This window comes from Chrysemys picta, chromosome 6, assembly GCF_011386835.1.
Source record: "Chrysemys picta bellii isolate R12L10 chromosome 6, ASM1138683v2, whole genome shotgun sequence".
In the NCBI taxonomy this organism is placed as follows: Eukaryota; Metazoa; Chordata; order Testudines; family Emydidae; genus Chrysemys; species Chrysemys picta.
The window spans coordinates 69,643,553-69,670,347 of NC_088796.1; the positions used below are offsets into that span (position 1 = coordinate 69,643,553).

At 42.4% G+C, this 26,795-nt stretch overlaps 1 long non-coding RNA gene across 1 annotated transcript in view; it reads left to right on the plus strand.

The window, feature by feature from the left end:
- Positions 1–4,152: 4,152 nt before the first annotated feature.
- LOC135972388 (uncharacterized) overlaps positions 4,153–26,795 on the plus strand; it is a 31,893-nt gene continuing 9,250 nt past the window's right edge. The window contains exons 1-2 of the long non-coding RNA XR_010588825.1: positions 4,153–4,212; positions 8,383–8,440. This is a non-coding gene — a long non-coding RNA (uncharacterized LOC135972388). The remainder of the gene's footprint in view (positions 4,213–8,382; positions 8,441–26,795) is intronic.

Genomic DNA, 26,795 nt, shown 5'->3' on the forward strand with positions numbered 1-26,795 from the left:
CAAGTCCATAAATTCATGTTGAGCTACAGCATATATCTTTTAGCAAGACATTCAGACCAGATTTATAGACTACATATGGTAGAAAATCCATCACATCCCTGGGAATTTGTTACAAATGGTTAACTACCCTCACTTAAGAATGTGCACCTTACTTATAGTCTGAATCTGTCTAGCTTCAGCTTCCACCCACTGGATCTTGTTATGCCTGTATCTGCTAGATTAAAGAGCCCTCTACTATCAGAAATTTTCTCTCCATATAGTTTCTTGCAGGCCATGATGAAATCACCTCTTTATCTTTTCTTGGGGTTCAAGGGTTCATTTTAGTCAGCAACTCTTCACACTTGCACTTACTTTACTTAGGGTACGTCTTCACTTACCGGAGGGTAGGGCGGCAGGCAATCAATGTTCTGGGATCGATTTATCGCGTCTGGTTAAGACGCGATAAATCGATCCCGGATAGATCCCGGAAGTGCTCGCCGTCGACGCCGAGCTCGCCGAGAGGAGTACGCGGCATCGACGGGGGAGCCTTCCTGCCGTGTCTGGACCCGCGGTAAGTTCGGACTAAGGTACTTCGAATTCAGCTACGTTATTAACGTAGCTGAATTTGCGTACCTTAGTCCGAAGTGGGGGCTTAGTGGGGACCAGGCCATAGACACTAGGATGGATGGCAGGTGGTGTTTTCTGTATCAAATGTGAAGGAAATATATAGTATTCTGTTGTGCTGGCATTTGAATCAATGATATTTAATTACTTCTTACAGTGATGTTATGTAGATGTTGCATAAAATAGGGGAGAGAATGGATCACTCGGATTCCATAGGTGAAAGCACGGTGGGAGGTTGATTGACCTATTGCGGCCCTCTGGGTTCAGTCATTGAGAGAGGACTGCAGGCATCTCAGTACATTCCAATTTGCCCCAGGCCCCGGGCCCCACAGGGGTCCCCACGAGAGTTTTTCAGGGCCCCTGGAGCAGGGTCCTTCACTCACTCCGGGGGCCCCAGAAAACTCTCGTGGTGCTCGGGCCCCCGGAGCTTCTTCCACTCCGGGTCTTCGGCGGCAGTTCGGCAGCGGGGGGTCCTTCCGCCCCGGGACCCGCCACCGAAGTGCCGGGTCTTCAGTGGCAATTCGGCGGCGGGGACCCCCGCCCTCGAGGACCTCAGGCCCCCTGAATCCTCTGGGCGGCCCTGCTGTGTATTCTCACAAGGTCTTGAAAACAAACTCAGCAGTAACATCATGTCAAATGTCACAGGTAGGACCAGGAGTAACAGAACACAATGAAACCATTTATCCCAGATTTCTATAATTGTAGAATCACTTCATCTGGAAGGGAGCCTGAGGGCATTATCTACTCATTATCCTGCATTGTGGCAGGTTTGATTTAGTTGTTACTGAACTAATCCTTCCATTATATATAGATATTTGATCTAGGCCTTGAATATCTTTAGTGATGGTAATTCCTCAACTTCCCTAATTAGAGGTGTCAGGATTTCCTAATTAAATATTTCTTGCTGTAGGTTCAGTCCATTGCTGCTTCTTTTTCCTCATTGCCTGAGAAAAATAATCCCTGTCTCCTTTATATCATCCATTTGTGCATATTCTGCCTTACTTCAGTCCTCTGTCCTCTAGACTGAATATGCCCAGTTCACTTAATCATTCTTCATAGGTCTTACTGCCTTTTCCCAATCTTTTGTCTCTTTTCTCTGAAATGATTCATCAGACTCAGGTGCACATCAAGAGCAGACCCATGGATCTGCTGATCCAAGCCCACCTGACATGGATCTAAATCATGGCATTTATGCCACAACTTTGTGCAGGAGATGGTGCAGAGTCCCATCAGAAGACTGGGGGGAGACTCTGGCTGGCTGAGGCACATATCTCCTGAGGCTTCCAGGGTGCACATATTCTTTCTGCTTCCATCATTAGCATGGAACAGATTGCTCCCCTAGCACTTTGCCCTTACTCCATGGGTTGGGGGAATGACAAGACCATTCCCCTGCCTCCCCTCACACCCCTCAGCATTCTGCTATGCAGGGTGGGGAGGAGCTAGCAATCTCTGCACCCTTCAGAGCACAAGTAGATTGTTACAGTGAGAGGCCCTCACACCGTTGCACATGGGTGGGTGAGGCTCTGCCTTTCATGGTCTAGCAAGGGCCTCTTAAAATCTGACTTCAGATGCTGACTATTGATTTGTCACAAATCTTGAGGACTTGTATGTTAAGAAATTTGAGGGCTGCCACTCATTAAGGTGCAGAAAGTTCAGTGGCTGGAGTTGCCATACAGCTGATTTTCTGGCTCCCTTGTTTTGTCAGCCTGTGATACAGGAGCAATTTATAGGGGTAGTGGGTGGTGCATGTAGAGAGCCCAGCACTCACAAGTGGGCCTGCCTGGTGCTTAAGGTGCGGAGGCAATAGCATCAGCACTGAAGAAACAGAAAGTCTTTAAGGAAGAGTTGTTTGATGAGGAGGAAACTACAAAGAAAGTGCAATTTGTGGTTGGGGGCTTGTGCCTAAAGATGAGGAGGAGTGCTACTGGGGAATAGATGAGAGGCTAGGACCTGGACAGGGGGAAAAAGAGATGGAAGCTCGGAAACTGGATTGAGGTAAGTTGGGTTCTGCCTATGGCCCAGAATTTTTATGGATTCAGGCCTTGACGTATTCTGATTCATTCTGACTAACGTGGAATGAGGTATTAATGCAATCCAACAAGGTATCTGTCTCTCTGCACTAACATTGCATGACTGGCAGTTTATCATCCACAATAACTCCCAGTTCGTCCTCTGAGCTGCTGCTACCTAGCCAATAATCCCCTATTTAATATTTGCACATTTGATTATTCCTTCCTATACAAACAGTTTGTTTTTCTTGAATCTATTTACATTGATTTCCGTCCCTTCTTCCAATCTATTAAGGTTTTAGTGGATTCCATTCCTATCCTCCAACATATTATATATACAGTACTTACCACTTATCACAAATTCTGACAGCTTTGTCAGGGGCTGGGAATACTGTGTCATTACCATGCTTAGCCCCAGGAAGAAAGAGACATAGGTGAGTTAGGGCTTGTCTGCACTGGGTTTTTTAGCCACTTGTGTAATTACACCATCATACTCCATCAGTGCACCATGCCCACACTAAAGATTTGGACAGGTGCAGCTTGATCACTGTAATTCTACACTGGTGGCTAAAAATCTAAGTGCAGACAAATGTCTTGGGTCACTTCCAGTACCTCCTCAGCTCCATAAGGACCACCAGACCGAAGGTTGCCACAACACAAGTCTTTTGAGGAATGAAGGGTGGGGAAAGGGTTCAGATCTGAATTTTTCCATAGTTCAGGAGTATTCAAATAAAGACCTTTGGTTTAGACCGATCTCTAACTGTTATAATGGTGGACATTATTGCCCACATTTGACATTATTGTATAAAATAAATGCTGAGGCACTTACAAAGTTTATTTTGCCTGTATTGGTAGGAAGGATTGCTTACTCAGAATGCACATTTTTTAGCCTATCCCAAAAACAGTTAATTAATTTCCAGTAGTAACATTCTGAAAATTCAAAACACAACTTTGTGGTGTCCTATTGCCAACAGATAAGATGAGAGCAATATTTTTGATGAATGGAGTTCCAAAAATATACTTGCATAATCCATTGAAACTAGAGTTAGAAAAGACTATTAGGTGATGTAGTCTATCCTTCTGCTAGTATAGGATTATTCCCAAGGTTCTATGTGTAATGCAGTACATTAGAGCTTGTGAAACACAGATTTTTAAAAAGCAACAGAGGGTCCTGTGGCACCTTTAAAACTAACAGAAGTATTGGGAGCATAAGCTTTTGTGGGTAAGAACCTCACTTCTGTTAGTCTTCTTCAGACTTGCATCTGAAGAAGTGAGGTTCTTACCCACGAAAGCTTATGCTCCCAATACTTCTGTTAGTCTTAAAGGTGCCACAGGACCCTCTGTTGCTTTTTACAGATTCGAACTAACACGGCTACCCCTCTGATACTTGACAGATTTTTAAATGCAGTTTAGTAGCTTGGTGCAACAAACTGACACTGGCTCTTTAAAAGGGAGCAGAGCCAGTGCAGTACACCCTATGCCTGGTCAACTGACCCCAATTAGGTTTAAAAAGAGGGCACCTGGACCTACATGGGGTAAGATTAGAGATCTGTTGAGTTAGGGCCATAGAGCTGCAAGCAATAGGAAGTGCTTGTGAGAGGTAAAGAATGGGGAGCTGTCTCCTGGGGTGGGTTGAGGAACCCTTTTTTTGTTTTGCCTATAATGGGAAATAAACTGCATGGAAAGAGACCCTGGGTGTGTCCTTTCAGATCTGTGGAGAAGGACAGCTTGTTATTCAGCCTTTTTAGACTCCTTGATCTCATCTCACTTCTGAGTTATTGTTCTACTTTCTTGCAGGTCTTCCTTCTGCCATCCCTACACATATTTGTAAAAGCTTTTTATGGTGTAGGAGATTTCAAGTTGGGTGCTTGGGACCTGTAAAGTGAATCTCTCCCAATTGTAGAGACAGATAAGATACACCTTTCTCTCAACCACTGACTTGTCTCTTTTCTAAGAGTAGTGTTGCAGCTATCTTGGTCCTAAGATGTTAGAGAGGCAAAATGGGTGAGGTAATGTCTCTTACTGGATCAACTTCTGTTGGTGAGAGAGATGCTCAGAAGCCACCCATCTTGTCTCTCTTTTTATAATACTTAGTTCGTAAACTTTCTTGGGCAAGGACTGTCTTTGTTATATGTCTATACAATGGGGTTGGGGTTTCTAGGTGCTACTGCTATGCAAATAATAAAAACAAGCTATTAATATTTTATTTGGCACTAATTGACCCCCCCATGTTACTTGTGGGCTGCACCCTGAACTAAACAGGAGTGTCTGGAGTAAGGTCTGTTCTGGTGCCTTTAGTGAGGGAAGGAACTTCTTTGTGGGAAAGAAAGGATGGCCTGAATAGCTCCCAAATACACATTCATCCACATAATCAGCAAACCTCCATGCATGTGCAATTAGCATTGTCTGAATGCTAAGATTATGGGATGTGTTTTCTATCTTTCTGCCCTAAAAATCATGAGTACAATGAGGAATTTTGCTCTTTTGTTGTTTTTCTTTGCTTGGCTGTCTTCTGTATTCATTTTGAGAGGTTTTCTACTTATGGCAAGTCTAATTAGCAGGTTCATTAATAAAAAAAAAACAGCCAAGTGTGTGCTATATCCCTTTCTCCTCTCCCCTCTGTTGGCCTCTGACAATGTGTCTATCTCTGCTTATCTTTGAACTCCTCAGGGCTGGGACTGTCCTGTGTCTATTTTGAAAGTGCCAAGTGCATCCTGGTTATTACCATAAGCAATTTAAAAACAATAAAACTTGAATATAAAAAAATAAACTGGGTAGCTTTTAGTATCTTTGACTTGTACTGCAGATTTGATGGAATAGTTTGGCTGAAGGCATATGGCTAGTGACTCTGTAATAGAATTTTTTTTCTGTTAATGGTTAACTTGATTAGTTGAAGAGTACTTTATATTCCATAACTTTGCTAGTTGAGGTAGCTGTATAAAAGTTGTAGCCTTCATGCATGTTTAAGAGGCTTCTTGGCCACATTCCTCTCTCATTTTAGTAGTAATAGTAGTTGTGATTTGAGAAATGTATTAATCTGCAACCATATTGGCTGTCAATATTAACCAAAAATTGACCACTTGGGGAAACAATCCTTGGCCAAGGACTAGAATAACCATGAAGATATGTTGAGGGGTGACCAAAGGCTGGCTGACCTACTAGCAACCTTTAAGAATACTAGACCCATCACATTAACCCACAGCCTGAATTATTAACTGACTATTCTGCAGTCAAAGCCTGTTAACTTGTTTTCTGACCTCATTTGGAGCTTTGAGGCTTTGTGGCCAGATTATTGCTGAGTTTGCATAGTTGTTTCAAATAGAAATCAAATTTGGCTAGGCTGGCTTCAGTGGTGTATAATAATGCTAGTAGAGTTTGGTCTATTGGAATAAATCAAACTTCAAATAGTTATTAAAACATGGCCTCAGGAAGATGTAATTAAAAAGTGAAACTCTCTAGTTTCAATTCTTTAAGCAGAGCTGTAAATTGTGGGTGTAAATGTCTGATAATGGGATTTGTACCTTGTTTAGCATGGTGCACGTGTGTGTGTGTGTTTAGTCCATTTAGGAGAACTCTTATGACTTTGCCTGGTTTGGGGGGGGGCGGGAGGGGGAGAGTAGGAGAGAGGGACAGCACTTATTTTCCTGCAGTTTGAAGATTACTTTGTGCTTGTATTAGTCTTGATTAGAACTGGGAACAGGATTTCTATATGCTGCATTTATTTTACCATTTGCAAACACAGTCAGGCTTAGGCCCAGTATGATCTCTGGGAATAAGTTCCATAGCTTTGGACTCTTCCAATGGACCTTTGAAACGCTGAACTCCACCAAAGACTTTCAAAGCTTTTTTTTTTTTTTTTTTTTTACACATGATGCTTTGCAGGGACTCCTGTAGCCACATCTTAAAATTCAGCTCTCCTTAGAGGTCAACAGAGATAACATTTCTTTTAAGAAATGTTGGTGCATGTTAGCAACCATGATACCAAGAGATGCTAATTAACATAGCTGTCCTCTAAAGTGCTTCTTATTTATATACCTGATGGTTAACCATGCCATCTGGAAGTACTTCTTGTCAATATTTTTCCTTTCCTTTATTTTTTTTTAAAAAACAGGAACTCTCCAGACCAAAAAAACCTAGTCAGTACTATGTACATCTTTCAAGTGTTTAAGTTTTTCTTCCCCTTAAGAACTGAAAAAATGACAGTATAATCAGAAGAAATAGGGAAATGTCAAGTGGAATTCTGTCCTCTTTAGGGTGTGTGTATATATATGTGTGTGTGTGTGTGTGTGTGTGTGTGTATATATATAATGAATTTGTGCACACATTATCCCCTCCAGCAGCTCCACATTTAGCTGCTCAGAGCATGAGCTGTGATTGTCATTGATCTAATTCCTATGGAGCTTAAAATACATGCTGGATTTCAGTGTTCCTATGTCTTTTTGCTCTTTGATAACATATCTTTTAAATAGCTGGTCTTTCAATCTCAGTACTGAAGGATCTTCTTGCAGCTATAAGTGTTTTCCTGTGGACTCTGATATGCTGAAGGATAAATGAATTTATTGGTTCAGGAGGAAAAGGTTTGTTAAGCAAGCAATCCCCACTGAGGTGATGGACACACTGTATCAAAGGGCTAAAAACAGGTTCACAGAAGGAAGGCCAATGAAATGCTAGTAGTTGTTGGTATAGGTCCTGGAATGAAAGGGCAGAGAGACAAGAGACCAACATTCCCTTAATGGCCAAGAATCTCCTACTTAATAAGCCTCCAAACTAAACACACAGTGCAGACAGTGTATTTATTTATAAGAAATAAAGTGTTATAAGCAGATGACTGACAGGCTGTTAACTGCTTTTGGTTTTGTTTCTTTGCTTGGTTTCTGTGACCAAACTTCTACAGTTACTGGTGATTTTGGGTGCCTTAATTTTCGGGGTGCTCAGTGTGATAGACTCTGAAAATCAAGCCCCTTCAAGGTGTCTCAAGTTGGATATCCAAAAATCTGAGGCCCTCCAGATCACCAGTTCAATTTGAAAATCATAGTCTGTAGTTGTAAACTTGTATTGCTAAGCTGTTTCCTGTTTGTTTGCCCCTTGCTATCAAGCTATAGGATTAACAGCAATCTGTCATCTAAAACATAGTGCTTCTTCCCCCCCACCCCACATAGCTTGGCTAAGATGATGCAGAACAGCTGTCAGAAACAAACATTAGTAATGTTTTGACCTTGTGTAGGAGCTTAACTAGCTATTTAGTTGTCTGGTCCTTTTCTGGAAGGAACAACTTTCTAATATTCATTGAGACATGAAAGATCACTGTAAAATGGATTCACTTCCTTCTCAGAGGGATGTACAGCAGGGGTACCTCTAAATAAAGCAGGAGGGGATGGGGGAATTTCCTATCTGGGAAGGAGGAGGGAGGAAAGTAGTAACGGATGGTAAGATGTACTGGAGGGAGCTGTGGAGCAAGAAGGACTTCTTTGAGTTTGAGTTTCAGTAGCATTCTTGGTAATGTGACTGGACTGGATTGTCTACATACAGAGGCTATTTTCTGCTGGAGCAACAGGACCCAGCAAAATAATGGACTGACTTCTTGCTATGTTAGACATAGTTGTCTTATTGTTGAATTATCATTAAAACTTTTATTGAATAGTTGTCACCAACCCCCCAAGAGACACTGAAGGGGATGAGACTAGAAGCACCATAACATTTGTTTTCTTGTCCAGGCTCAGAAGTTCTTCATAATGATGGCTTATAGATAGGTGTTTTTTTTTTTCCCCAGCCCATAGAGAATGATTCCGACCTTGTCTTGAAGTGTCCTGTATTTGAAGACACTGATGGTGAGTAATGTCTAGTACATATTGAATGTGTATGGAGGTGAGTATTTTAAAAATCCTATTCAATTAATTGTTCCTATACATTTTATTACTCAAACAAAATTGGGTCTCTGTTACAAAACTAGCAGAAGAAAGTGTTAAGCAGGGTACTTGACATTGAAGTGCATGTTATTAATGACAAAAGGGTTTACCAACTCCCCGAAGTTGCTAGCTAATGGTGCCTGCCTTCAGAATCACTGCTTAGCTAATGAGAGTTGGTTCTAATGATGCAACTGATACAGTTACATACAATGAAACACATGGTAATATTTGTCACTCAGTATCCTCTGAACTTCGTTAGATAGAATTATGAGAGAACCATATTGAACAGCTTTGAGTTGTTACAGGATACTATAGCTCTTCAGTCTGCTCACGTCAGACTAACAATGTAAAATCAGTTATGTACAGAATTTGCGGTTATGTGGCAAGCAACTGAGCACAGCCTCTAAAGAAACATATACTTTGGCAAGAACTCTGGGCACTAGGAATGATTTTTGAAAATAGTGAAAACAGTCTGCAAGGATTCAATTGTCATCTGCCACTCACCGCTGACCATATGAATGTATCAGGGATTCTGCTCATGACGAGCAAACATTTGTTGCATCCAAAGTACCAAAATAGCCGCCAGCAAACCTCTGTAGCGTGAAAGCTTCTCTTTCACCAACCAAAGTTAGTCCAATAAAACATATTCCCTCACTCACTTTCTCTTTAATATCCTGGGCCCAACACTGCTACAATAACACTGCAACCAGCAAAACTGTCAGAAAGAGCCAGTCTGTGTTCCCCCCCACTGTTTAGGGATTAATAGTCACAATACACCTTCATGTTTAGAAATTCCAGGATTAGGCAAGGTCACAATACCAAGAATATTCAAAAACACAAGACCAGCCTTCACAGCAGAGACATCCAGGCATTGTTCTCAAGTATTACCCTTAAACATTAACCAGACAATTTTATTTATTTGCATCAGTACTGTCAGAGAAAAACAGTTCTCACTCTCAGGTTGGGTGCAGCAAGTCAGATACTTTACTCTACTTCCACAGTACCAAACAGACCTCTTTGTTATTCCAAGACCCCAAAATGGGATCTACTGTATAGTAATACAAGAACTGCCATAGGACTTTAGTAGATTGGGACCATGTTTCATCAGAGTGACCCTGCACCCCATATTCATCACAGTAATATTATGATATGATTATGGCATAAACATTTGTACAAGATAAGACATGTAGGATGTCATTGGAAAAGTTGATTTGCTGAATATGAGTATCCTATTTTTATGCATGTATGATTTTTGTATCTGAAGTTATGACTATTGACTAGGGATCTGTATTTCAAGTGGATTTACTCTAGGAAACACCTATAGCCAGCCTTTCAGGTACAACAATGAAGAAGCCAGATGGAGCTGATGGACTGTGAAATAGCTTAACCTTCCTGTGGGCATTTTGGCCAGCCTATAAGCAATGGCTGCTATAACACTGCAAGGGCATGTGACCAGACCGCATGTCTCTGGACTCCATCTTGGGATGTCAGTATTTTTCCACAAACCGGTCTGGGAACCAAGGTTTGAAACTAAGGAAGTGACATCATCTGGTGTTCTTCACTCTCCACACAAGAAGACTCCTGGAAACACCTGAGGAACAAAGACTGAAATGGGGGAAATGCTGGACCCAGGCTCAACGGATTTCTAGCCTGTGCCAGATCTATAAAAGGGAAGCTGCAACAGTGGAACATATTAAGAAAAATGGTCAGAAGTAGACCATATTGGGGTATGTCTAACACAGCAGCTGGGAGGTGTAATTCCCAGCTCAGGTAGATGTACATGTGCTAGCTCTCTTTGAGCTAGTGCCTAAAAATAGCAGTATAGCAACCATGGTTCAAGCTTACCGCCTGAGAGGAGTCCCATCACCCAAAACACCATGGCAACACTGCTATGTTTGGTACCAGCTTAAGGAGAGCTACATGCATATGTTAACCTGAGCTGGGAATTACACCTCCTAGCTGCTGTGTAGACATACCTTTAGTCTTCAGGATTATCCTTTGCTCCAGAAGTGCTTGAGCTAGTGCCTCTTCACTCTTCCGCTTCTCACGAGACTAGGTCTGAGCTGAGTCCCTTCTGTAGGGAGTCTCTCATAGTTTTTACTTTAGCTGTTGTTGAAGGATAATCACTATTTTAAATTAGGCAAAGTTTATCTAACAGTTAGTAGGAAATAAAAAAAAAAGCATGTAAACGTTGCCTGACTAAAATGGGATAAAGTTAGTTGTCTAGAGGCATTGCAAAAACCAACATTAAAAAAAAAGTCTTTGTTGCATGTGCTGTAGGTTCCATTCCATGCTTGTGTTAAAAATCTTCTCTCTAACCCAGTGGATGTGGCAAAGCTGTTAGGTTGGTGGCCCATCCTAGCAAGGTATTTCTGTCCCCCTCTTTCTCCTTGGAGTATGTGTATGCTGCAACTAGATGCCTGTGCTAGCTGACTCAACCTGAGCCCTGCAAGCTTAAGGGGATGTTTAATTGCAGTGTAGAGGCTTGGGCTTGGGCTGCAGTTCAGGCTCTGGGACTCTCCTGCCTTGCAAGGTTCCAGAGCCCTGGCTGCAGTCCAAATCCCTGCACCACAACTAAACACCCCCTTAACCCAAGCCCTGCAACCCTGAGTCAGCTGGCCGGGGCCAGCAGTCCCAGGTGTCTAACTGCAGTGTAGACATACCCATAGATATTGTGTCTTTCTGGTTCTCCACAGGTTATGAATTTAGTTTACATCAGTTTCCACACAAACAGTATGAAGCAACTTGGTAAGGCAACTCCCATCTTTTCATGTGTTGTATATTTATACCTGCTTACTATATTTTCCACTCCATGCATCTGATGAAGTGGGTTATAGCCCACAAAAGTTTATGCCCAAATAAAATTGTTAGTCTCTAAGGTGCCAAAAGGACTCCTCATTGTTTTTACTGATACAGACTAACACGGCTACACCTGAGACCATTCCTATATAATGTAACAGCAGATTACAGCCTCCTTTATGTAAATGGCTAGTCTCTTTGAATCCAACTATGCTCTTTGTTTCAGTGATACCTTGTTGTGCTGAGCTCCACAGGTTAATTATGCTTTGGGTTAAATGTATTTCCATCTCCACTTTAAATTAACTGCTTTCTTAACTTTATTGAATGCCCTCTTGCCTTTGCATTCAAAGAGAGGGTAAATAGGAGCACCTGACTGATCTTCTTCATACCATTCATTGTTTTGTATACCTCTCACTTTCTCCCCTTGTTGTTCTATTTTCTTGTCCACATGGGGCAATTGACATGAAATAGAATGTTATTCTAAACACTTCCATTGCCTTTCCCTGGACCACTTCTATTTCTGCTATCATCTCTTTGAGATGGGGTGACAAACTGAACATAGTAATCAAGATGAGAGCAAATATCCATTTTTAAAATGGAATTATTCTGTTCCTTTCTCCATACATTTTAACACCTTGTTTTCTCTTTGATCCCTGTTGTACCCTGAACTAAAATTAACTTTAGGGAGCATAGTGTAACCTATGACATTTCCTGTATGGCTATAGTTAATTTTAGAAGCCATCCATGTGTATGAGTAATTCAAATTTTTCTTTCCAATGAGCATTATCTTGCACTGATCTACATGGTATTTAATTTGTTTTATTTGCTTGCTTTTCAGCATGATTAACTTCCTTTGTTTAAATTAAATAGCCCAATACAGATCTTTAATGACTCTGGTCTGAGGATATGTGGGCACACCCAGTGTAAGCTGTTTGTAAATTATAGAATAATAAAAACAGTATTGCAGTTCAGACTTAATTATGGGGTGCTGAGAGCAGCAATGTCATTTATGATAAATTATGCAGGAGTAAATGTCAAAAAATCAAGCTGCAACCCAAATTTCAGACCTGTTTCTGAAAGCAATGTACAGCACAACTCTGAGATTTCCCATAAATGCCATAAAAGTGAAGTATCAGAGTACTACATTTCTTGTAATGCTTAGTATTAGAAGGTAAAGGTCTTGCCCTTGCACAGAAAGTGAGTTAGAAGCTAAATTTAGACTGAACAAGAGTTAATGAGGTCATTCTCACAGGAAAGAAAATTTGTACCCTATATTCATACCACTTTGAATTCCTGTAACTAAAACTTCAATCAAACAAATGTCACTCATTGCAAAGCACAAGTTTGTATAATGTTGTATGCATTGAGCAGTGGTGTGAATCAACAACCCTAAAAGCTAGAAAATTAAGGGGACTTTTAAGAGAGGGACAGTGGGGTGGGAGAGGTGTGGTAGAGCTAAATGCTTAAGACTGAGCACTCAGACTGAAGAGATGTGGGTGCGATTCCCAGCTCTACCACAGACTGTCTTTGTGACGTTGGACAAGTCACGTATTCTCTGCCTCAGTTCCCCACTGTTGGGCTAAGCCTCTTTGAAGTGGGTGGGTGTAGCTGCTGCCTCTCATTTTACAGTTTTAAGAAGCCATTAAGTGCTATTAAATAACAAGGCAGTTGAAATAATAGTAGCCTGCACCCCAAAACAGGCACATCCCCACCCAAAACAAAGGCATATGCAAGGCACATGTAGGGAGAGGCCTTTTGGTGGTTATTTTGTGAAGGTTTGTGTACATCTCAGGGCATAGCTACGCTAGAGAGTTTACAGTGGCACAGCTGCACCCATGCAGGTACGCCACTGTAAGCTCTCTAATGTAGCTGCTCTAAACTGACAGGAGACAGCTCTCAGGTCAGCTTACCCACTTCAGCCACCACAAGCAGCAATAGCTATGTCGGCAAGAGAAGCTGTCCTGTTGACATAGCACTGTTCACACCGGCACTTATTTCAGTGTGACTGTTGCTCAGGGGTGATTTATTCTCTTGCACACGTATAGCACACAGCAACATAAGCTGTAGTGGTTTAGTGAAGATGCTACCATGCCAATGGGAGAGCTTCTCTGGTCAGCGTACTTAATCCACCTACCCGAGAAGCAGTAGCTATGTTGATGGGAGAAACTCTCCTATTGACATAGTGCTGTCTGCACAGGGGATTAGTTAGACAAACCTATGTCACTTGGGGGTGTAGACTTTTTTTTCCACACCCTGAGTGATGCAGTTATACCAATATAGGTCTGTAGTGTTGACCTGGCCTGACAGAGAAGGGAATAAAGATACACTAGACTTGGGCTGACTAAGTGCTGGGATCATTACCTAAAAAGTTATCTAGGCTTTTCTCAGGACTGAGTGCCAGCTAAAAGGGTCTTGAAGCTGTGAGCAAAGAAACTATCTCCTTTGATTCCTGCTGTGTTCAGAGAAACATTTTTCGTAAACAAAGGGGATGTAATGGAGGTACTACTTGATTTGTCTTCTCCTACTGGAAACAACCCACAAGGCCCCAACCTGTGGCTAACTGTTTGGTTCAAAGGGGGTAATTGTGACGGGTTGGATCACAGAACCCCCCTTGGGAGCTGCCACCCGATGTGCCAAGACTACTTCTGCTTCTGTTTTCCCTGCCAGCTCAGGACTCCAGCACCCTGTCTTGCTGAGCCAGATACTCCTGTCTGGCCCCAGACACAGACCCAGGGTCTGAATCACTTGTCCCAAAGCTGCAAGTTTACCTGAAAACAGCTCGCAGTAGCGCGCTTGTCTTTAACACTCAGATGCCCAACTCCCAATGGGGCCTAAACCCAGATAAATCTGTTTTACCCTGTATAAAGCTTATGCAGGGCAAACTCATAAATTGTTCGCCCTCTATAACACTGATAGAGAGATATGCACAGTTGTTTGCTCCCCCAGGTATTAATACATACTCTGAGTAAATTACTAAATAAAAAGTGATTTTATTAAATACAGACAGTAGGATTTAAGTGGTTTAAAGTAGTAACAGACAGAACAAAGTAAGTCACCAAGCAAAATAAAATAAAATGCGCAAATCTATGCCTAATCAAACTAAATACAGATAATCTCACCCTCAGAGATGTTTCAGTAAGCTTTTCTCAGACTGGACACCTTCCAGGCCTGGGCACAATTCTTTCCCCTGGTACAGCTCTTGTTGCAGCTCAGGTGGTAGCTAGGGGATTCTTCATGATGGCTTCTCCCTTTCTCTGTTCTCTTCCCCCCCTTTATATATCTTTTGCATAAGGCGGGAACTCTTTGTCTCTCTGGGTTTCCACCCCCCCTCACTGGAAAAGCACCAGGTTAAAGATGGATTCCAGTTCAGGTGACATGATCACATGTCACTGCAAGACTTCATTACTCACTTGCCAGCACACACATATACAGGAAGACTCACAGGTAAATACAGCCATCTGCAGACAATGGGAGTCATCAAGATTCCAAACCATCATTAATGGTCCACACTTTACACAATTACAATAGGCCCTCAGAGTTACATTTTATATTTCTAGTTTTAGATACAAGAGTGGTACATTTATACAGATCAGATGATCACACTCAGTAGATTATACGCTTTGTAATGATACCTTACAAGAGACCTTTTGCATGAGGCATATCCCAGTTACTTACATTCACTTATTACCGTATTTTCTCTAAAACTATCTCAGTTACATTATATTGACTTATTATCAAGTTTTTATAAAACCATATAGACTGCACAACGTCACAAATGATACTACTTTCATAGAATCATAGAATATCAGAGTTGGAAGGGACCTCAAGAGGTCATCTAGTCCAACCCCCTGCTCAAAGCAGGACCAATTCCCAGCTAAATCATCCCAGCCAGGGCTTTGTCAAGCCGGGCCTTAAAAACCTCCAAGGAAGGAGACTCCACCACCTCCCTAGGTAACGCATTCCAGTGTTTCACCACCCTCCTAGTGAAATAGATTTTCCTGATATCCAACCTGGACCTCCCCCACCGCAACTTGAGACCATTGCTCCTTGTTCTGTCATCTGCCACCACTGAGAACAGCCGAGCTCCATCCTCTTTGGAACCCCCCTTCAGGTAGTTGAAGGCTGCTATCAAATCCCCCCTCATTCTTCTCTTCTGGAGACTAAACAATCCCAGTTCTCTCAGCCTCTCCTCATAAGTCATGTGCTCCAGACCCCTAATCATTTTTGTTGCCCTCCGCTGGACTCTTTCCAATTTTTCCACATCCTTCTTGTAGTGTGGGGTCCAAAACTGGACACAGTATTCCAGATGAGGCCTCACCAATGTCGAATAAAGGGGAACGATCACGTTCCTCGATCTGCTGGCAATGCCCCTACTTATACAGCCCAAAATGCCGTTAGCCTTCTTGGCAACAAGAGCACACTGTTGACTCATATCCAGCTTCTCGTCCACTGTGACCCCTAGGTCCTTTTCAGCAGAACTGCTACCTAGCCATTCGGTCCCTAGTCTGTAGCAGTGCATGGGATTCTTCCGTCCTAAGTGCAGGACTCTGCACTTGTCCTTGTTGAACCTCATCAGGTTTTTTTCTGCCCAATCCTCTAATTTGTCTAGGTCCCTCTGTATCCGATCCCTACCCTCTAGTGTATCTACCACGCCTCCTAGTTTAGTGTCATCTGCAAACTTGCTGAGAGTGCAGTCCACACCATCCTCCAGATCATTAATAAAGATATTAAACAAAACCGGCCCCAGGACCGACCCTTGGGGCACTCCACTTGAAACCGGCTGCCAACTAGACATGGAGCCATTGATCACTACCCGTTGAGCCCGACGATCTAGCCAGCTTTCTATCCACCTTACAGTCCATTCATCCAGCCCATACTTCTTTAACTTGGTGGCAAGAATACTGTGGGAGACAGTATCAAAAGCTTTGCTAAAGTCAAGAAATAACACATCCACTGCTTTCCCCTCATCCACAGAGCCAGTTATCTCATCATAGAAGGCAATTAGGTTAGTCAGGCACGACTTCCCCTTCGTGAATCCATGCTGACTGTTCCTGATCACTTTCCTTTCCTCTAAATGTTTCATAATTGATTCCTTGAGGACCTGCTCCATAATTTTTCCAGGGACTGAGGTGAGGCTGACTGGCCTGTAGTTCCCCGGATCCTCCTTCTTCCCTTTTTTAAAGATGGGCACTACATTAGCCTTTTTCCAGTCATCTGGGACCTCCCCCGATCGCCATGAGTTTTCAAAAATAATGGCTAATGGCTCTGCAATCTCACCCGCCAACTCCTTTAGCACCCTCGGATGCAGCGCATCCGGCCCCATGGACTTGTGCACGTCCAGTTTTTCTAAATAGTCCCGAACCACTTCTTTCTCCACAGAGGGCTGGTCACCTTCTCCCCATGCTGTACTGCCCAGTGCAGCAATCTGGGAGCTGACCTTGTGCGTGAAGACAGAGGCAAAAAAATCATTGAGTACATTAGCTTTTTCCACATCCTCGGTCACTAGGTTGCCTCCCTCATTCAGTAAGGGGCCCACACTTTCCTTGATTTTCTTCTTGTTGCTAACATACCTGAAGAAACCCTTCTTGTTACTCTTAACATCTCTTGCTAACTGCAACTCCAAGTGTGATTTGGCCTTCCTGATTTCACTCCTGCACGCCTGAGCAATATTTTTATACTCCTCCCTGGTCATTTGTCCAATCTTCCACTTCTTATAAGCCTCTTTTTTGCGTTTAAGATCAGCAAGGATTTCACTGTTTAGCCAAGCTGGTCGCCTGCCATATTTACTATTCTTTCTACACATCGGGATGGTTTGTTCCTGCAACTTCAATAAGGATTCTTTAAAATACAGCCAGCTCTCCTGGACCCCTTTGCCCTTCATGTTATTCTCCCAGGGGATCCTGCCCATCTGTTCCCTGAGGGAGTCAAAGTCTGCTTTTCTGAAGTCCAGGGTCCATATTCTGCTGCTCTCCTTTCTTCCTTGTGTCAGGATCCTGAACTCGACCATCTCATGGTCACTGCCTCCCAGGTTCCCATCCACTTTTGCTTCCCCTACTAGTTCTTCCCTGTTTGTGAGCAGCAGGTCAAGAAAAGCTTTGCCCCTAGTTGGTTCCTCCAGCACTTGCACCAGGAAATTGTCCCCTACGCTTTCCAAAAATTTCCTGGATTGCCTGTGCACCGCTGTATTGCTCTCCCAGCAGATATCAGGGTGATTAAAGTCTCCCATGAGAACCAGGGCCTGCGATCTAGCAACTTCTGCTAGTTGCCAGAAGAAAGCCTCGTCCACCTCATCCCCCTGGTCTGGTGGTCTATAGCAGACTCCAACCACGACATCACCCTTGTTGCTCCCACTTCTCAACTTTATCCAGAGACTCTCAGGTTTTTCTGCAGTATCATACCAGAGCTCTGAGCAGTCATACTCCTCTCTTACATACAACGCAACTCCCCCACCTTTTCTGCCCTGCCTGTCCTTCCTGAACAGTTTATATCCATCCATGACAGTACTCCAGTCATGTGAGTTATCCCACCAAGTCTCTGTTATTCCAATCACATCATAGTTCCCTGACTGTGCCAGGACTTCCAGTTCTCCCTGCTTGTTTCCCAGGCTTCTTGCATTTGTGTATAGGCACTTAAGATAACTCAATGATCGTCCCTCTTTCTCAGCATGAGACAGGAGTCCTCCCCTCTTGCGCTCTCCTGCTTGTGCTTCCTCCCAGGATCCCATTTCCCCACTTACCTCAGGGCTTTGGTCTCCTTCCCCCGGTGAACCTAGTTTATCCTCACAAGGATGTTGAGGATAAATTCATGTATACTTGAGAGCCATTTCTTCACTACATGGGGGGCAAGAGAGGAGCATATATGAAACTAGACTACTTAAAACAATTGTGGGTTACTAATTTGTGGTGACCTACGAAGTGAAGTAACACTTTTTTTGCTTAGACCTAGATAATACTCCTTGCCAAAAACTCAGGATATTCAATGTTAGTAAGGGGTACACAATACATTAAACTATACTTGACCCAAGCTTATCAGCAGTAACTGCTGGCTAATTGACTTAAACAGCACTTTGTTAGTAATGTATTAAGAGTCTAGTGTAACCATTTCCCCTCTGTAGCAGATTTTCAGCACACTGAAGAAATTAACCCTGTTAAAGACCTCCAGCAAAAATCTCCATAGCTCCAGTGAACTTCAATGAAACTATGCTGATTTATGCCACCTGAGGAGCTGGCCCCAGAAGGGACAGATTATCTGATTCCTCTTCATGTTGAATAGTATCTTTCACACCATGAGTAGTCCTATTGTCTCAGTGGGACTACTCGTTATGCATTGTGATTATCACCTATCAGAATATGGCCCTAAATTACAAAGCTATCATTGATATTTGTGGTGTTAGGAACTGTACCTGTAAGGGGTATGACTTCTGAGACAGGAAGTCTTAGGAAGGGATGCTGCAGAAGCCCATGGTCGTGTAATAAAGCACCTTGGGCCTAGAATGATTACTGGACACCACATGGTACCAGGAGGAAACAGAAATTAACCTGAGTGAAGAATGGAGTAGCTAAAAGCTCCACCAGAACTATAGTGCACTGCTGATTATTGGTGAGCAGTAGGGGCCAGTCAGAAGGCAGCTTTATTTCTGACAAACAGGTTCTGATACACTAGATGTGTTTTTTTTTCAGTTAACTTACCTACAGGTGCCTAACAAAGTATATTACAGAAATCTGAGCAGTACTGCACTCCAGGTAAAATGAAATATAGAGAGATGTTTTCAATCTGGGGGAACATAATCTCATTATAGAGTCTGTGACTGAACAAAAGATGAAGAGCCACTATTGCAATTCTGAGGGCCAACCAAGTCCCTGATAAGAGCCAATTGTTGGAATTTGGAACAAAAAGCTTAGGCTACTGGGAATTAATCAGCGACATGGCAATTAGAATTTCCAGAAGTCACTCAATCCACACTGAAGTTTAGGGACTTTCCAGAATGAGCTTAGGGAGGGTAGGAAGTCACTGTAGACAAATGAAGAATGCAAAATAATACAAGAAGAGTCCTGAGCCAGAAAGTCATGGCACAGCTCATGCCAGAACAATCCCTGACACATGGGGGGTGGGGAGAAAGATGCAAGAAATGCATCTTTCCCAATGGACATCATCACTTTGCTGGTGCTTGCAAGCCTTTACAGTGTGTGCACAGCACAAAGAATGACAACAAGCATCACTGGCTGATATTTTCATAGGTGTAATGGAGACTATTGTGCAGCAGATGAAGGACTGTCAACCTGAAGGATCCCACTGTGTTTAATCTTGTCTCAGTTTGGGGGTACCAACTTGAGATATTTGGGCATGATGAAAATGAAATGAGAGTTTGAGTCTCAACCTCATTTAAAAAGAGTCAGACCTCAGGTGTCATATTGGCCATCCCAAGTGAGGGTGCACAAGACGAGGGGGTAGTGTTGACCCTAATCCCACCTGGCATTCAAGTTGTTGGGGGGGGTAAACTTGAAGCACTTTGGAGGAGGCCACTCTAAACACTTGGCTGTATTACCCAATCTTCTACAGTCCAGAGGAGCTTTTCTCTTTTGCCAGTACTCTATAAAGTGTACATTGGCAGTTATAGTACAGCATCACAGCTTTCTAGAAAGCTCCTGAGTCAAATGTAAAAATAGGTCAATATGCTCAAACCTCAATGAGTCACAAAGACTATACTTTCCCCTCCTCCCCCCCCCCCAAAAAAAGGTATTTTTCTCAATACAGTGATATATAGACATCTAACCTATTAGGCAGGAGAGAGAGTGTGGTGAACTCCCCCGCCTCCCCCTTCTATCAGGTTCTTTGTGGTAGTGTATACTTATTACAAGGTAAATAGTACTGTATGTTGGCACAACATGCTACTGGCTTACATTTTAATGGCGGTATTTCCATTTACAGAAATGGCATTTGAATTTTTTATAGGTGTAAGCATATTTGCTTATTACTATAGCTAATAAATGTAAGAAGATATAATACTGACGACAGAAACACAGTTTAAAGCAAAAATTTACTGAAGGGTGTTTGTCACTGCAAGTTGTTTTCCTTGGCTCCCTTTTAAGGACATTCTATTAACAAAGAAAAATCTGTAATCAAATTAGTATGGAAGGGATTTATATCAGTAAGTGCATCATTGGGAATGATAATCACTACATCTAAATTGCATGGCAAGAGGAATCAGAAGAGAAGATATCTGTCCTAAAATACGCTATTTAAGTATACTATACAAAACACACCCCATGGACTCTAATGTACATTACAGCTTTCAAATGAAAACCATATGGGAAACATGCCACAAAGTAAGAACTGACTTGAACCTTTCCCGTCTCTCCAACTATGCTTTTACCATTTTCATGCTGTTCTACGTATTGTAGTTTCAGCAGGACCAGAATCAGAAGTGTCAAAATACCACAAGCATCAGGTGTACTTGGCTAGCCTCAAAAGGCCAGATAGCTTTATCAAACCACAGACCAGCACTGTTTCTGGCAAACAATTGTCTTGTGCACCAGTGGATGGAGTTGTGTTGGTCATGCATTAGATCCTTAAGCTAACATGAAAACTCACTTGGGAATGTCAAAAGCTTGTGAAGCAATCATGACAGCATAGTTAGCTGAAACCTGTGGCTTCCTTGGTCTGCCACAAGGAAAGCGGGGGTAGGAATTGGCCTATTACCCCCAGGGTTGTGAGTTCAATCCTTGAGGTGGCCATTTAGGGATCTGGGGCAAAAATCTGTCTGGGGATTGGTCCTGCTTTGAGCAGGGGGTTGGACTAGATGACCTCCTGAGGTCCCTTCCAACCCTGATATTCTATGTTCACCTCTAGTTTCCAGTCACTTGAACTCTTACTGCCTTTGAATCATAGAACTGTAGGACTGGAAGGGACTTCAAGCAGTCATCTAGTCCAGTCCCCTGTACTCAAGGCAGGACTAAGTAATAAAACTGAACTGCAGTTGAGAAAACATCCACCATAAATGAGATGTTCACTTATGGCTTAAAAAGCAACTAAATACTGCTTTGCCAGGGAGCTTACAGTGTACTTAGCTGGAAAGCATTTAGCTTGCTTGCTGCATTGTTTTCTCATAAGAGAAAATGACTAATACTAATCTCTGGCTTACAGAATGGCATCTTGCACATGGCCACTTACGCTTTAGAGTCTTGACGCTGGCAAATCGGACTGGACTTCTGGCATGTCTGTCTTGTTAACATGCCAAGCTGGACAACTTGCTACATTAGTGTTGCCTTTTGGAAAATACTTAAACACTTTCCAAGAAATAGTTTGAAAGTCAGCCAGTTTATTCTGGGTTTTACAGTATTTGTTTGTTGCACAAGAATAAGTTCAGGTCATGTCCTATTAACCATCAAGGTCCTGCCAAAGACTACTGATGTAATAGACGCATTCTTCTGAGGCACAGAGAAGAAATCTTAACATAGATAATGAGTGATAATACATCCAGGTCTCTACACACACTGCACTGCACTTGTTTACATATGTGAAAATTTTCTTTTAATTGTGTTTAACTGCCCAAAAATCTATGCAAAGATTTGAATGCTAAGAATGTTTTAGCTTTAGATAGCAAGGGTTCTAGTTTCATCACTATTTTCATGTCTGCTAGCAATGAGTTATAGCCAAGTGGCCAGAGCAGATGGGTGAGAATCAAGAAGAAACTGGGTTCTGTTGCTACTCTTGACATAGGCCCTAGTCTTTCCAAGGCATAAACAGTAACTTCATGCATGTGAGTAGCCCTATTGACACTAACGGAACTAGGAGGCAGCGTGGACTAGTGGATAGAGCACTCTAGTCAGGAGTCTTGAATCCTTCTCTTGACTATCACTAACCTGGTGTGTGATATTAGGCAAATAATGTCCCTTCTCTGTCTGTCCCCCCCCCCCTTCTTGACCTCCTTTGTCTTGTCTTGTTAGATTTGCTCTTTGGCGCAGGAACTGTATCCGTATAGCACCTAGCACAATGGGATTCCAACCTCAGTTTGGGGGGGTCTCTACATGCTGCACTAATACACTTTTAGTATTTACATTAAAGACACAGGGAGCTAATGCAGAGAAGATCCTATGTGGCCCAGAGGGGAAAAACCTGCTGGGATGTAGAAGAGAATCCAATGGAGCGAGTGAGAAGTCACAGCAAGGAGGAGAGACCATCACAGTGACACTTCCTTAACAGTTGTCATTCAGACACTGCCTTGCCCTTGTCCCTTCTAGGCATAGGAATTGGGTGGTCCCCGAAAACCCCCCACAGATCCCCAATATAAGCATGGATCATGGAGATCTGCTGGAAGCCCTGTGCGTCTTTTCTACCTGCAGGCTTTTCTTATTTCCTTATCAGCACAGCCTCATTATACAGATGGCACTCTCGTGGTTATCAGATAGATAACCTTTCACAGAAGGAGAGTCTATCATCTATCACTACAGAATAATATTACCAATTTAAAGAAGGGGGGGAAATTCTTCAACTTCTAGAGTAACAAGCATGAGCAATAGGCATGGATTTATAAAGAATACGTTTTGCCAGGCAAATATGATATGCTTGTTTTTGACAGAATTACATGATTAGTGGACGAAGAAGAAATCGTCTAAACACCAGCTGTAGAGCTAGATGTGATATCCTTGGATTTTGGTAAAGTGTTACTCAAAAATAATACCCTAGAAACTAATTCAAAGTGTCTTTGATATAAACATTGTCATTTGGACTGAAAACTTACTGAAGGACAAAGGATGATAAATGGCAAAATATTGAATTGTGGCCTTCGATGGTCTGGTAAAAAGCCAGTTTGTGGCTGAGTTATAAGGGTTTCAAAAATTTCCTTTTGTGCTTGCATGCTAACTTGTCTCATCAGCTTAGTTTAGCTCTACTTTGTAAAGTATTGCCGTAAAAACAGCACTATGCGGTTTTGTGTTTCTCACTAATTCCAGATCAAACTTGCATAGCTTATAAGTAAAGAGATGAGTTTACTTTTCTAGCAAAGCCAGCCTGGGTTTCCAAAGTCGCCCATTATCACCTATAATAAACGTCCTGCAGACCACAAATGTTTTCAACCACGCTATCTTCTAGTTCATGCCTCTACACCACAACTGAGAGATAATGAGTCTGAACAGGTGTGACTGAGGGTATGACTTGGAGGCAGTTGGGTTGTAGAGTCATCATTGAAGGCATAGACTTATAAAGAGTGGCATTCATTTTTATTTTTCAGTGTGGGAGGGGAAAAATAGATTGACCTAAATACTTTTTAAAATGGGGATTTGAAGTATATAGGATGTGAGGGACACTTCAAAAAGTTGAGGGGAGGACTTCTGATGAAAAACTTTTTATGACAAGTGCAATCCAGAGCAGCCAAGAATCCACATGGTGCCGTAGGCTACAGAGCTGTTCCAGCATGCTCCCTGTGCTAGGGTTTATGCAGGGGATCAGTGTAGCGCTTCTTACAGAGTCCTTATGCTTTGTCTGCACTGAGGGAATTCTCCCTTTGCTCCCTGTGGGCTATTTATGGTCCTCTTACACAGTGGTGTATTGGGATTGGCGCAGGGACCCTTAGTATTCTGTATTTTCCTTGCAAGAGACAAATAACACAATAATGTTCCCTTAAGTCACCTATATCCTATTTTCCATTCAAAAGGCACATATAATTCTCAATAACATTAAGTCACTGTCATGCACAGGGAGAAGAATATGCACCAGAATGAGACTTCCACATGAGTGTAACATAGGAATAATCTCAAATATCTATAAGCATCTGTTCTATTTTGTCTTTCTCCACTGTTTCATCTCTTGCTTATATTTCAGTTGTCGCAGATGTTGTCCTGAAATCAGTGTTTCTCTGGAAATCCTTTACAAAACCACAATGAACTCCTTTTACTCTCTTGGATTTAGTTATGAAGCAAGAAACAGCACAGTCACTCAGTGATTCTTTGATAGAACTTTGATTTATTTGGTTAGATGAATGTACATGTAGTTTGAGAAACCTGTGACGCCAACCTAGTTGCATTTAAATGAACACAGCAAGCAAAGGAGCCTGCAGCCGAAGAGTGCTATTTAGCAACTCTTCAAAACATAAGGCAAATCTGATGATATTTTTCTACCTTTTTCATTATTTTGCCAAACCACTTTTTCTTTCTTGTGCCATTACAAATAGCAAGACATGGAGCTCACAGTTACCACTCAAAAATTGTGAAAAATCCAACCTGGATTATAGCATTTGTAATTGGCTAAATCATTTATATTAAAAGCATTCAAATAAGTTTGCTAAAGCTTCTCAATTGTTCACCTTGGCCTAAGCCAATGTATAATGTTAGGTCATGGCTGAGCTTATATATTTGAGCTAACAAACATTAAGTTCAGTGTTTTTTTTCCTGTAGCATAGATGTACCCTGTGCATATGATTATCTTCCATAGGACTTCTGTTTAAAAAAATAAAAATAAATAAGGAAGTCGATATTACAGTCATCTTTCCTAAAAGGTAAAAAGTACCTGTGCTAAAACGGTGTACACCCTCCTGAGCTCTGTTCTACCGAACAAAGCCTACTGAAGCAAGCCAAATGTACAGATGTTACTATACATGCCAACATTTTTGAAAGAGGTACTCAAATTGAAGCCCCCACATTATGGGATGTGGCTCATTCTGGAAAGTTCCTGATTATTCCAGTGTACTCCCTTCTGATGCTTTTACCTTTTTGTGATACTGTCTCAACTACAGGAACCTTTATAAAGAATAATTTAGACAGGAATTTGGGAAACCCTCTGGGCAGTAACTAGGAGCTGCTTTTTAGCCAGATCGTCTACCTTCTAATTACTAACTTAATTTGTCCAGTCAGCTCTAATCTGAAACTTTTTCCTTTGAGTTGACCTGAAATGGCAACTTGTTTCTTCTTGGCAAAACAAAAAACTGGAAAACCTTCAATCTGGGACTTAGTGGATTTGCCTCCAGCATTTCCATAATACTTTCCATTACTACTCGTGTTTCCAAATAAACCTAAGTATTGAAAATGTATTGACTTTACCACCACAAACCTACACTGTCTATACTAGAGGCAATGTGGACTAGTGGGTAGAGCACAGGACTGGGAGTCAGGAGTAGTTTGCCATTAACACTAGGCAAGTCAAAGACTAAAACTTCCAGAGCGTATGCTGATTGAGAGCCTCTTTTTGGTTCTCAACTTTGACATGCCAAATACCTGAAGCTCCCATTAACTTCCAGCTGGAGTTGTGAGCACTTAGTACATTTGAAGATCAGAGCCGATGTATCTTTTGTCAAAATTAACTGAAACCCTGACCTTAAACTCCTGTGCCTCATTGCTCCTGATCTACACTGGGGATGCGAATGCTTACCCATTTCTGAACAGTTCTTTGAGACATTGGAGTTCTTTAACAGTTCTGCATTGCTATAATCTCTCAAAGAGACAGGATTGTCCAGTAGTTAGGGCAATAGCCTAGGACTCAGGAACTGTGACCTCAAGTCCCTGCTCTGCCCAAGACTTCCTATGTGACCTTGGGCAAGTCACTTAATTAGGTGCTTAGGCACTTCTGAAAATTCACTAGGTTCCTGTAAAGGTATTAGGAGCTATTTATAAGTCTGACAATTAGACTCGCCACACCTCAAGCAGGCTATAGCTTGGTGCCCAGAAGGAATGCTGAAGACCAAAGCTAAGTTACATCTACCTAAGGTCTCAGGGGATGCCAAGCATCGGTAAGACAATATGCATGTAGGTCTGTTTTAAATTCATTTGCCTAGGCCTGTATACCTTTTAGCAAAATAAATCCAACTTTTTTTTGAAGCAGCAGCTTCTGGGTTACTGCCTAGTGTTATTGTCCACAGGTTCCAGGAAGGAAACTCTTGAAGATTCCAAACCATTAGACCCACTACGTAACAGAGTTTGCAACTGGGTTAACTGCCTCTTTGGGAGGGAGGGGGTGTTAAAGTGGCAGGGTTGTGGGATTCCATCCCAAGGAGAAATGGACACTTTTTCCTTTTTATGACTTTATTAGTTAATTCTTGTGACTGGTCAGAGGGTGCTATGCTGTTTGAATATCACTGCAGTATGTTTATGCTACATCCTCAGCCATGTAATGAAAAGTTTGTCTCGTTGGGGTCAGAGAATACATTAGAAGGTGCAGCCACAGGTGCCGAGTTCCTGCGTTCCAAGGGGGTGCTCAACCCTCACTTTGCCTCTGGCCCTGCCCCCACTCCACCCCTTACCCCAAGCCCTGCCCCCACCCTGCCTTGTTCTTCCCATCCCCCCCAGCGCTTCCTGTGGAACCAGTGTTTGGGGGAGGGGGCACAGGTCTCCAGTGTACATAATCTTTCCAGCACACCTAGGGATATAGTTCCTTTACAGCCTCAAACTCAAATATGTCCGCTGATCCAGACTTGGCTCTCTTGGGGCCTTGGGAGATGGATGGATGTGGGTAACTGAACAGGGAGTTTGATAATGGAGCCCATAATTGA